General features: G+C 41.4%; 1 long non-coding RNA gene across 2 annotated transcripts; it reads right to left on the reverse strand.

The window, feature by feature from the left end:
* Positions 1-825: 825 nt before the first annotated feature.
* Positions 826-13,067, reverse strand: LOC119056140 (uncharacterized). Of its 2 annotated transcripts, none has more exons than XR_005083831.2 (3): positions 12,953-13,067; positions 12,463-12,577; positions 826-1,037 (listed from the first exon to the last, which is right to left on the reverse strand). It is a non-coding gene; the product is annotated as an uncharacterized LOC119056140 (long non-coding RNA). The 2 variants fall into 2 exon arrangements; XR_005083830.2 differs by lacking the exon at positions 826-1,037 and adding an exon at positions 6,320-6,663.
* Between the last annotated feature and the right edge of the window lie 398 nt (positions 13,068-13,465).

Below are 13,465 nucleotides of genomic sequence, written 5' to 3' on the forward strand. Positions count from 1 at the left end.
ATTATTATTGTTTATCATTGCTTCAGCTTTTACAATATGCTTGGTGCTGTGGAAGACATTAAAAAGACAGAGTTCTTGCCTCGGGGCTTACACTCAGAGAGGCAAACAAACAAAATGTGTTTAAGAAGAGGTAGATGGATCTCGGGATGCAATTTCCCAGGTGTTTGTATTTGTGCTTTGGGTTCGTTTGTCTTTTAACCAGCTGTGGGCTAAAGAAATCTCTAAATTTTCTTTCAGAACAAGGGCCTAAATGCCAAGAGTTCAGAAGAAAACACGAGCTTTGCCGTGCAGAACATAGGGCTGAGTGTCCAGACGACTTAATTTGGGGGGGTCTCTGTGTCCTTGAATTGTTCTCTCCCCTTCCCTCTCTCAACCATTCGAGCTGCCTATGGCTTCCTCACTGGAAACCAAATCATTAATTTAAAAATGGATCACCGAACTTTATGGCCCGTTTTCAAGCACTGGACCAGGTCTTTCCTCTCAAACAGCATTTAAAAAATTGACTAGTTCTCCTTACAGACCAGGACTTTCATTTGCACAAAATTTGGAAGACATTTCATTCCAAGGTGATGTTGCCCTCAAGTTTTAATTTTTGAAAATTCAATTTATAAGCTGAAATGAACACCAATATAATTCATGATTTTTACAGTTTGGTGAGTTAAAAAATTCTCTCGTGCAGTTATATAGCAGAAAAAAAGTGTCTATTTTGTAGAACATCTTCCGTAATTGTAGAAAATATCTGTACATGTATGTGTATGTCGAAAGCATCTTCACCTTGGATATCTGAATGTACATTTGTTATCACATGAGATCAAATACCTGTTTCTGGAAGGAAGCCAGAGCGAAACTTCGTTTCCCATGTCAAGTACAGGGGGAGCACCATCTGCATGCGTGGCAAAGCGGCAGAGATGGCCAGATCCAGATTGCAGAGGGGGCGGCGATAATCTTCCCTGTGCAGGGGAGAGTCGGGGTCCATTTCACAACTGGTTAGCACCATCTCTGGGAGCACAGAGTGGTTTTCCCACCAGAGTGTTGATCTGTGAAGAAGATGTAAGCACCCAGAGCCATGAATATTTAGACCTTGGTTTCCGAAGTTCCTGTTTAATTCCACTTTCTCATCGCATGCGGAGTGTGGTGTGCCCCTCCAGATGGCCCACACAAATGCTTTGTCGTACTTCACTCACTCTTTGCATGTCAAGCATCTCTGGGACTACATACATCACCAATTAGCATCTTACATTCATTTGAAAGAAATGGTTCTGCAACATTTTATACAGATTTCTTTGATTTGCATGATGGGATGTGCTTCTCTTATAAAAATCAGGGATGTGATTGTAAAATGTTCCTCCTGTCTCCTCCCTCCCTTCAAACACTTTCCCTCATGCAGCCCATTTGATCTGTACATTAGGGGAAATATCTTTGGATTGACATTTCTGGAACACGGTGAGACCATTTCAGCGTGTTTACCAAGGCATACTGTGTGCATTTACCATGTCATATTTCTCCAGGTGGCTGTGTTCCTGTTGGTCCACTCTCATTTCTCAGATTCTAGATCACGAGACCTTCTCATCGGTCTATGGATTTGGAACTGCCATCCCTCCAGCCCCCTTCTTTTTTTTTTGGCAAAAGTCTCCCAACTAGACATTTCTTATTCTGAGAGCATTTAATACAATAAACTTTGTGTGCTGGCCCTGATACTAAGGAGCAATCCTGACATCAAAATTACATTTAGCTAACACATAAATATGATGCTATGCACCAACGGGATCATTGTCACCTAGCAAATGATGGCTGTTACTTTTAAGTTTTCCAGTGTGATCAGTGCTGACACATTGATGAATAGGTAAGTGGACCACACAGAACCCTGTTGGGTAGTGCCTTCTTCACAATTGTACTTGGACTACATGTGTGCATGGGCATTTCTAACTTTATATGCCCATGTTCCTGATCCCCCCAAGCCCACCCCCTCCTTAGTCCCCCTCATCTTAGTCAATGATACGCCCTATACGCTGTGACTCAGTCAGAAACCTGGAGTCATCAGCAATTCTTTCATTTCTTTCATCCTCTCATTCCCCTTTCCCCACCCCCCAAATTCTGTCATTGAGTTCCTTCGATTCCACCTTCACATCCCTTGAATTAATTCCATCTTTGCCACCCCCATGCCACCTCCTGCCCTCCCCAGTTCACACCCTACTTTCTGAAAAGCTGCTAGAACCTCCCAACCGGCCTCCGTGCTACCAGCCTGACTTCCCTGTATTCCCTTCCCCACTCAAACTTCAGCATTCATACATGAGGAGTTGGAACAGGTCTCTCTGATGCTTAAAACCCTGCATTCGTTTTCTGCCATGCTCGGAACCTGACCCGACCCTTCCCTAACCCCCCAGGTCTGCAAGACCCTGCGTGCTCTGGCTCTTGACTCCTGGTCCCCAGCAGCTTCACTAGGCTGTAGCTGCTGTGTGAAATTATGTTGGGTTCTTGAAACATCTTCAGTCCTCTCTCATATTCAAGGATTTTGCCATTACCGTGCATCCAGTCTAAAAAAGTTTTTCTGGCCCTGGACAGGTAGCTCAGTTGGTTAGAGCATTGTACTGGTATGCCAAGGTCGTGGGCTCAATTCCTGGTCAGGGCACCCTAAAAATTATAAAATACATAAAATAAAAAAGTTTTTCCCACTGCTTTGTCACTTGCTTAGCTAGTCCTCATTCTCTGGGTCTTTTTTTTTTACATAGTTTGTTTCTCAGAAAGCACTCTGTGTCCATATCAGTGGAGTAAATCCCCCTGTTACTTTTTGGGATAGCATTGTCTTTATTTCTTTTAAAACATTAATCACAGTCTGAAAGTATTTTGGTTATCTATTCATTTTTTGATTCCTAGCTATCCTCTGTTGTCTAGGATAAACTCAGTGTTCTTAAGGTCGAGAGTTTTCTCATTTAGTTTATGTCCCTGGTACTTAGCTCAGCACCTGGTACATAAAAGCACTCAACACATATTTGTCGAGTGAATGTCTCTAAAGAGGTTTGATGAGGAGAGCTGATTATGTTTGCATGCATGTGTTGTAATGGTTAAATTAAAGAAAGTCTTTTTGGCTGAATGTTTGAGTTCCGCCCGGATGTATTATGTTGACACCGAATCCCCAATGTAATGATATTAGGAGGTGGGGCCTTTCAGGGTGATTAGGTCATGGGGTGGAGCTCTCATGAATGACATTAGGGCTCTCACAAAAGAGGTCCCACCTTTTCTCCCTTTCTGCCCTGTGAAAACACAATGAGCAGGCACTGTATCTGAACTAGAAAGTGGGTTCTCATCAGTCTCCCAATCTGCCACTACCTTGATTTTGAAATTCCGGCCTCTAGAACTGTGAGAAATGAATGCTGTTAATGAGCCACCCAGTCTATGGTATTCTGGTATAGCAGCCCAAATGAACTAAGACAGGAAGGAAGCATATTCTAACTGGCAGGCAAAGAGATGGGGAGGCTTGGTGTTAGCATTGCAGGAAGTCGGGTCAGCTGAGGGGGTCCCCACACAGCACTGATGATACAGGAATTCTGGATTGACAGCAGAGAGCGGAGGCCTTGGCTCATAACCCTGGCCGTTTGCCAGAGACCATTCGAGTGTGCACTGATTGGTGCCCAGGAAAACAGCACAGTGTACTCATTCACATAGAAAAAAAAGAGACCACGGCTCCAGGGTAAAACAGCGCAAATCTTCAAAGCATTCATGTGACATAGCTGAGACCACATCATAGTCATTAAAGGGAGCCACCTTCCGCTTTATATGTAAACACATATGTGAATGCTTTTGATTATATCCACCACCCTCATCAGCTGCAATTTAATTTTACAAAGAAGGGAAGTGCACAATGGACTAAGGGACAGGTTTACCAGGTCAGAATAGATAGTGGGATGAAGTGACGTGGGTGAGAACTTCACAAGATCACTTTGACGTACGCTACTCAAACCAGGGGAAAGAAGCCCATTCGCCAGCGGGAAGAAATGAGCCGCCCTGGTCAAAACCCTCCCCTTCCAGGCACACAGGTGAAGTGGCTCTGTGAAGAACAATGTTCCTATTGCCAGATGGCATTTCATGAGCACTTGCTGTATGTCAGGTGCTGCATTAAACTTCTTCCATGCATAACCTCCCTGCAAGAAATAAACCTTTCAGGTAGCTATGACTATTGCTCTATTTTCGCAGCAGAAAAATTTGAAGTTAAGAGAAGTTAATTTTTCCCCTCTAGATCACACAGCAATTGTAGGAGGTGAGTTTTAAACTCTTACCTACTTACATTTAGAGTTCGAGTTCCATTATCCTCTACTGATTTGCACAGAAACCTAATCTGTGGGTAAGGGGCCTGCTCCTGCCAAGGAAATGTAAACATGTATAATGGTGTTTCTGATCTTACTGATTTTCAGGGACTACACACCCTCTTATTATACACCATAGCTCATTTAATTTATATAGTGTTTTACTTTCTTGCCCTTTAGATTACAACCCAGTTGGCCTCCTCATCCCTAGTACTTAGCACAGTTTCTGCAACTAGGCTGAAGCCAGAGGTTTGGCTCTTGTCCTAAACCCTGAGCACTGGAAGTTGGTTTTCATTCGATTATTTCACTCTTCCATTTAGGTGAACTAGTGTAATAAAACCAGCTGTAGTCATTTAAGAGAACATTTTAAAGAAGAACTTGCATTGCAGTTCTTAAATATTATCTGCAAATAAACCTGATAGAGAATGTCGCTGAATAGCTGAATCAGAAGAATCATACACTTAAAATTCCAAAGAGAATAATGCCAATTTTACTTTATTTTATTTTTAGAAAAAGAGAGAGAGAGAGAGAGAGAGGACACAGAGAGAGGCATCCAGGGGAGAGACAAACATCCATCGGTTGTCTCCTGCACACTCAGGGTAGAACCCACAACCTAGGTACGTGCCTGGATTGGAAGGGCAACCTGTTTGGTAGACAGGACAGCACTCCCACCATTGAGCCACACTGGCTAGGGTGAGAATAATGTTCATTTTAAACATCGTTTCATTTTAAGTTGTTGCCAATAAAACAAAGATATCCCTAGAAACTGAGGAAAAAGAAAAAAGAAAAGCAAAAGAAGAGAGAGAAATGGATTCAATTTTGGAACTATCACATGGAGGGAATTTCAAAACAGACTATAAAGTTAAAAAAATTTATCATTTTCATTATTCCCATTTTCAGGTAAAAATGCAAACTAGATGCATGCAGTTTTTTAAAACACTCTATTGCTTGTCTCATAGGCCAGAACTACTGAAGCAAATCAGATCTCTCATTTTAATATGCATTTACACATTTAAAAATTTATATTTTTGACTGCGTTGAATGCCATGACTTCTGGAGAACCATTACGCCTCACAGGATAGCATTTCGTTCGGCATTGCATCAATTTGAAGCGCAGAATGTCATGATCTTAATGCAGATCGCAGATATGCACGTGTAAAGTGGTATGGAGAGAAAGGTGAGGTGCACATGCAATAGGCAATTTTCAAATGTCATCATTTCAGCCCTTAAAAAAAAAAGGAAACCACACACGGAAGAAAATGTTTTGCTCCCTGGTCTGTGCGAGGCACTTCCGTTCGCAAGCAGGCACTTCTCCCTCTCACCAACCCCACCACGCTGCAGTGCATGGAAGACCATTTGCCCCTTAAATATCACATGTAGCTAATTTGCATTATAGAGTCTGGGCCCAAGAGGGGGAAAATGCTTAATTATATTAATAGAAGAATTTTAAATCTCTCTATAGGAGACCACCAAACACCCCAAAGGGCTAATCTATGTTATGGAGAGATGCCAAATCGAAGAAACCCAGTGCGTTCTGTTCCCCTTAGAATTTGTTTCGAATGAAAGCCACCACTGGGCCGATTGGCTCTGAGGATCCGCTGCTGGAACACTGGAATTGTTCACACCTGATGTACAAATGCCTAAGCCCCTGAGATTTACAATAGGAGTGCTAATGCGTGGCATAAGCCCCACTGAAACAAACAGAGCTGGGATAATAATTTTGTAACCTCATGTTGACATAAGCCACCAGCTTGCTGAAGAGCCCCTTCATGTAGAAGAAACAGAGAAACCATAATGATTTTCAGATACAGTTGACAAGAGACCATTTAGTAAACTTTTATTTTTTTTTAACTAACAGTATGCAGCGACGCTGCATTCTAGGCTGCTACTAATAATCTCATCAGAATGCAAAAGCAGCAACTGTGTTATAAAACCAATGATCTGTTATATTCTGCAAGAATTTACAAAAGCCTAATGTCATTTACTACACCATGAGAACCATACTTGGCTAAAAAAAAAAATAAAACACAACAGAATTCAAAAACTGATTACAGCTGACGAAAAAATAAACTGTTTGCTAATGCAATGCTTTAAAGGTAAAACATGCCACAGTGAAAGGCGAGGAGTCCAGTGATGGCTTCAGAAGGGAAGAAGGTGGTGTTCGGGAGCATAGGAAAGTGGTTGGTCACGTAGGGCCGCGTGGGAAGCAGCGCATTCATTCATTCAAGCCCAGGACGCTCTCACCGCTGAGTATGTGATGCTGGCTCACGCTGTAGGGAACTCGAGGTCTCAGAACAATTTTCTTTTCCTTTTTCTTTTTCTTTCTCAGCAGCTTTTTTGACAAAAGCATATCCTTAGCAGTCTTAAATATAAAATGGAAATGATTTTAAAGGGAAAGCTCTTTCTTTGGGGACATTTGGAATAAAGTCAGCTGAGAACTCCAGGGCAGGGACCTGTGAGGACCTCTCCACAATGGGGACTCTTACTGCCTGTCCTCTCTCAGTGGGTGACCCGTGATAGGTGGCAGGGTGGAGGCAGGCTTCCTTCAGACTAAGGCTGGCTGCTTCGGGAGGTTTTATGGATTCAAATCTGGCAGTCTGTGACATTGTAATTTTATAAGGAAATAAATGTGTTTAAAAATTCATTCCTCTGATTCCCAAACTACAGTAATCTGCATTTTATTCAGGGATGAAAAATTTTTTTCAGCTCTCTGAAGGACAGTGTCTACCTTTCTTTTTCTATTGCTATCACTATCTATATAATTACCCATTTATTTATATACCTATCATCTATCAATCTACCCATCCATCATGGAGATAGACACACACATAGAGAGAGACAGGAAAGAGAGGAGAGAAGAGGAGGAGGAGGAAGAGGAAGAGGAAGAGGAGAAGCAGGTGCAGAGAGAGAGAGAGAAACTTGAAATTCTTGGAATTTCTATAATCTTTGGGGAAATTTACTCATATGCTCCTTTTCAAACATTTTTTTTGTCTCTAGGGTAAAAGTGGCAGAATGTGGGGAGCACAGGATCCTTACTATTAAAAGGCATTTTTATAGTATTGCTAACCAGCTTCTAGCAGGCTCCTTTCAGAAAATTTTCTTGAAGATAAACTTGGTCTTGGAAACTCATAGGGAGTCATTTTAAAGTGTTGACTTGGGTGCCTGTAAGACATCTGATAATAATGAAGGTGGAGCTCCCACTGCTTTGGGATTTCATGAAGGAGTTACAGCACAGTCACCGGTGAATCATGTAAGTCCATCTCCACAGGAGGAGGCCCTCCGTGTTCTCTGACGGCTGGGCGGTTGCACACGTCGACAGCTGTCTGAACAGACCTGCTGCAAACTGCCTCCAGATCAACTAGTCTGAGAACCAGATGAAGAGGTGCTGTGTTTCAGAGGGTCTTGCTCTCTGAGGATACAGAGAGGTGTTTCATAAAATAGGCAGGTCTGTGTGTTATGAAGTCTGAATTACACAGGACAATAATTGAATGTGTGAACCATCCCCTTGCCCTCACTCGTGCCATTTTTCTTCCTTCCGAGGGACTGGAGGAAGTCGTTGTCTGCCTGGCAGCCTTCCATTCATCCTCAAGAGCAGCCCCTGATGCCGCCCCTTCTTTGCGATGCTGCCTAATCTTCACAGGTAAAGTTAATTAATTCTCCTGTAGGTATCCATCACGCCATACTCACAGTTATCTTAGATCTCTTATTAAGTGTGTAGCTCCTCAGTAGATGTTATTTTTCTATTCACAGCACATAGCTGAGGTCCTAGCTGAGTAATAGATGTCTAATAAGTGTTCAGTAAATGAATCATTACAAAAGGGTTTAAGTAAAATCAAACTTTTAGAAAAAAGTTAGAAATGGTGTCTACAATGAATAAATGCAGATTGACTATCTGTCATTTAAGAAGCAGATTTTGAGGACTCCAAAACAATAAACGTTTTAAATTTTAAAAAATTTAAAAACAAACATATTTTTCTTTTTTCTAAATTGGATGGTATTAGACCTGAGGGACAGAATCCTTTCACTTAGAAAATTAGGCAGTGGAAGTAAAGGTTTCCTTTGCTCTTCTTAAGAGAATATTCTTATACAAATAAATTACTGGTCCTTTTTAAGAACTGAGAGAGTGTTTGAAAAAAGGGATCTAAATAGTCTTAGTCATTTCTTTATTCAACAAATTTGTACAAAGCCCCCGGTATGTGCCCAGCTCTATGCAGGTCTGGTTCAAGGACGAACCAAACTGACCTGATTCTGCCCTCCTGGGCACAGAATACAGCAAGTGCGGGGACTTCAGAGGACTTCCTAAAGGTCATATTACCACAACTGAAAAATACTCTGACAAATTGAAGTACTTTGAGCATTTAAGCGGAGAATCTGACCTAGAAAGGAGACTTCTTCACTGAGGAAGTGACAATGAAGCAGAATCTAGAAAAATGGTGAGGATGGGAGGACAAGAAGCTTCAGGGGACGTGTAGTGAAAAGATTATATCCCACATTCCTAGTTATATCCCACATTCTAAGAGTATCCTGAGTTTGTGCAGAGGCAGCCTTGGACTTGCACTGAAACCATGCAAGATAACCACAGAATTGATGAGTAAGGGAGTGCCCTTCAAAAGGCCCATGGTGATGAGAGTAGAAATACAATCAGCAGAATCCAGGCCCAGATAATCGGTATGGAATGGCTCAGAATGATAGGCACCTTCTCAGGGCTCAGTGTTTTGATGTTACTTGCCTAAGTGAAACTCATCCCACTTCTTCCCTGGGGTTGAATTTTCAGGGCCCAGTGAGTGAGGGTGTTCATTAAATGGTTTAAGGTACCTATGAGAAAAGAAGAGAGGCCAGAGGAAAAAGAAATAAACACTATTCAAGTTTCAGGAAGGTTTAAGGTAGGGCAGAAAGAACAATAATAATGATAATATTGGTGGTGAGGATGATAAGAGACAAAGGGAGAGGGGGACCCAGTACATTCACAGATATGTTTCTGTTGAAAATAATCTGCTCGTTTTTCTCCTAAAACTTTCCTGCTGATAGTTGAGAGGTAGTTAAGGCATTAGCTTCAGGTGTCTACACTGTACCTGGCTGGCCCCGTGTGGTTGTGGGTGTCAGACTCACTGGGGTGGGAGCAGCGCCGTGGTTCCCCTCATGCCCTGATCCCCACAGGGAAGCAGGTCTGGCCGCCTCGTGCTGGAAAGCATATTTCTCACAGAATGAATTCATTTTGGCTGTCAGCCGTAGAGTGCCTGAGAATCTCTGTATGCAAACACCATTGCCAGACGGATGCCCACCCACCTCCACCGGGGATAAGAATTCCCAGTGGGGGAAAGAGGCTGCTTCCAAGTGAGTGGAGCAGCTGTTGTTTTACACAGAAATGTCAAAAGCACAAGCAAATTTCTCATCACCAATTGGCGGTGTCACGGCCAATGGAGATACTTTGTGTGTGTGTGTGTGTGTGTGTTTTAACGTGGTTTGGGAAGAAGCAACTGGTTTTGTGAGTTTTAAGTTATAGGTATAAAACATATCTAGAAAGGAAACCTTTAAATTCATTTTATTGCTAATGATAGAATTTGAATCTGAGATATGGAAGGTGGGTTTAAATTTGCTGCATGTCTTTGAGATGTAAAAAATTATTTTATCTTTTAATTATCTTTTTCTTAAGAGTTCGATGAGTCTGAATATGCTAAATAAATATGAAAATGTATAGAATTGTGTCATGTGTTTCTATTACACAAATTATTGTCATTTCCTAAAATAAGTTTTAATAAAGATAATTAAAACTGATCCAAATGAAAAGAAATATAAACTATGTGCCACTGTATTTACATTGACCTTCTTTTTATCCATGTGTTTATTTCCCCCACCCATCTGCAACTTCTTCATTCATCTACACTCCTGCCTGTCATCTAACAGCTACTGAATAAGTACCTTCATAACCATATACTGTACTAGATATTATAGAATACTGAGAATAGCATGGCTCCTCTTTCTTGTCTTCTAGAAGCATCAAATTATTTTGACTATTAATTTACAGCATGAAGAACAGTGAGCTACCTTATTGCAGCAGCCATCTTTAAAAATAAGGAAAATGAAACCTAATGACATACAGATGGATAAAAAGTCTCACCATGAACGTGAGCAATCTTTAATCCTCTTTTAAGACAAGTCCTGTTTATGCACCTGATAAATGACAAAAACTATATGTGAATTTGAGAGTATATAAAGACTGATTCAGAATAAGAGAAAATAAATGGGAGCTTAGTATAAAGCAATACAATCTAATGTAACATAATATTCTTATGAACCATGCTACAAATATCTCTGGCATTTGCCTTGATCTGTGTGATTATTTGACAGAAGTAACAAAGTAACTCAGTGGTTGTCACAAGTCTGTTTGGGCTGCAATAACAAAACTACCATAGTTGGGATGGCTAGAACAATAAAGACTCATTTCTCACGGTTCTGGAGAGTGGGAAGTTCAAGATCAGGCTCCAGTAGGTTCAGTGTCTGGTGAGAGCCCACGTCCTGGTTCATAAAAAAAAAATGCCCCTCTTTTCCTGTGTCTTCACAGGGCAGAACGGGAGCGAGAGCTCTCTGGAGCCTCTGATTCCAACACTAATCCCATGACCTAATTATCTCCCGAAGGCTCCGCCTCCAAATACCATCACAGTGGGGGTTAGTTTCCAACTTAAAATTTGGGAAGACACAGACATTCAGTCAATAACAGTAGTTAAACACGTGTCACTGGAGTAAGTTATTAAAAATTCTTCTTGAAATTATACCTGGATATGAAATATTTGAATTGGAAGCTCCTTCAGTGATCATCTATTTCAACACTCATTTCGTAGATCAGGAAACAGAGGCCAAATAGATCAAAGAACTTGCTGGAAGAGGACCCCCAAGTCCTCTAACTCTAGGTCAGAGCTCTCTCCACCCCCTTGCACGGGGATTTTTTTTTAATGCCAGTTGGTTCCCTGCCCACAGCCAATCATAGGATCAATTTTAGCCTAAGGTGAGGCATAAGAATCTAATTTTATAAGTCACCCTTTTACATTTCTTTTAACTTCCTTCCTCTACCCACCTCATCCAGTACCCTTTTGCTTTCCACCTCTTGTTTCCCTAATGCGACATTGGCTCCATATCAATTTGCATCACAAACTCCCCAATCCCCCATTATCCCCTGCTCCCCCTGCATTTAACTGTGTCCCATCAACATGGTTCCCAAAATAACAGTTTTGATAGGATTCTCAGATTACCTTAGGATAAAGCAACAGCAAGGTTTGGCTTAAAGGAGGGCAAATCTTTGCCCTTTGTCTTACTCTACCTATAACAAGTATAAATGGCTGTTCATTTTACTTAGTCTACAGCAGGCCTTGAACTCTGAGAATGTGTGCCGTCAAGACCAAGGATAGATAGCCTGTCGGATCTGCCAGAGTTCTGGGGAAACTCTCCGACCCTTTGGTCACACAAACGCACTTTCTAGACATTGAACACACACAGAGAAGGAAGCTGAGACCCTTCCCTTTTTGCTCTCACACCCCGCTGACATGGTTCTGGTGCTCACAGGGCGCCTGTCTTGCATTCTGTCCACTCCACCCAAGGACCCCATCAACACAAAGATATTTTCTCAAGGGAAGTCTCATAAAGATGCCATAAGATCTCCCCACCATACAAGCTCTGAGTGTTTTCCTTTCTTTAATAAAAAGATGGCCACTTAATAGCTCATTTAAGTTTATTTTCCCTATATTCTTAATTGTATTAAATACTCATATAGTCCTTCCCTGAGTATTCATTTAGAAAGAAGTTTTTGTAATAGTCACATTTAATTTATCAGGGTGCAATAATTTGTGTTTCCCAATCATCTTGCTGACTTTGGTTCATTATACTATTGTTTCACATGAGGAAGTTTGCAGAGTTGGGATTGATTGACTCTAATTAACTAAAACTGGTTCCAGGCTGTGCATCTATTGTCATGGTAGCTGGCCGCAAAGCCCTAAACTGCGCGGTTATGGCGATAGAAGGTAATATTGATTTGAAAACTACAGATAATATGTAATCTTGGGCTTATCACTGTTTGGGACACAAACTTTAAAAAAAAAAAGGATGGGAAAGGAGTGAGAGGTATTAAGATAAATGTTTAAGGACACCGGGGAGTACAAATTGAAGTTACCAGTGGGTTCACGTCTTCTTTGTCTTTCCCATTCCGAGATAATCACAGACGTGTTGAACTACAAACAAATTCAAGGTTCAGCAGCCAGAAGACTAAGGATTTCATGATTTTGAATCTGCAAAGATATAAAACACACTTGCTAAAAAAAAGTCCAACATCTACCCCCAAATCATGGGTGAGACCCCCATTTTGGTAGAGAGAAGTCTTTCTAGATATAGAAAAGTAGGATTGTTGAATTTAATTTTTTGTCTGTTGTTGATTTTTTATAGTCAGTAATGATCTTTGCCTGAGAAATAAAATGGTTCCTGGGCAGTAGGACCAACTGGACAAATGATCACATCCACAGCCTATCAGCATGAACGAATATCACTGTTGCTTTCAGGGCTGGACAGAAATCAAGTTGAAAAATTGTAGAGCAGAATGCCATAGTGAGACTCATCAATGAATTTCCAGCTTTCTCATGCAAGATGCTGCAACGTCTGTTGCTTACCTTAAAGTGCCAGTTAGGAGATCCTTACATTTGATTGCCGTTCCCCACTGTTTTCAGTTTCATAGTTGTCACAATAAGAGCTCCGGGGCCCCTGTCTCCCATGACACCCTTTTAGTCTTTCATTTCTCACCAAGTTCAACAGAATAGCCTTCACATCCAGACAGACAGAGGTAGTGAAAGTTTAACTCATGTACTACAGGGCTTTGCTTGAGAAGTTTTCAGCGAAGAAAACACTGGAAGCATTTCCAGTACCTAGCAGCTTCATTTGCACTGTGCTGAAGGCTCTTTGGAAACTGAAGGACAGGCAACGTTTATGTTGGTCCCTTCTCTATTGGATCATTTGAGTTTCGTTTAATGTGTTGCAGCCATTGTGGCCATGTGAGAAAGGACCAACTTCCACATGTCATAGCGGAAGGAGCCTGTATTAAGGTTTTCCAGAGAAACAGAATCGTGTGTGTGTGTGTGTGTGTGTGTGTGTGTGTGTGTGAATGGAAATAGAGATAGAGAGGTGGA

This window comes from Artibeus jamaicensis, unplaced genomic scaffold, assembly GCF_021234435.1.
Source record: "Artibeus jamaicensis isolate MK-2021 breed Jamaican fruit bat unplaced genomic scaffold, CSHL_Jam_final contig_354, whole genome shotgun sequence".
Classification (NCBI taxonomy): Eukaryota; Metazoa; Chordata; class Mammalia; order Chiroptera; family Phyllostomidae; genus Artibeus; species Artibeus jamaicensis.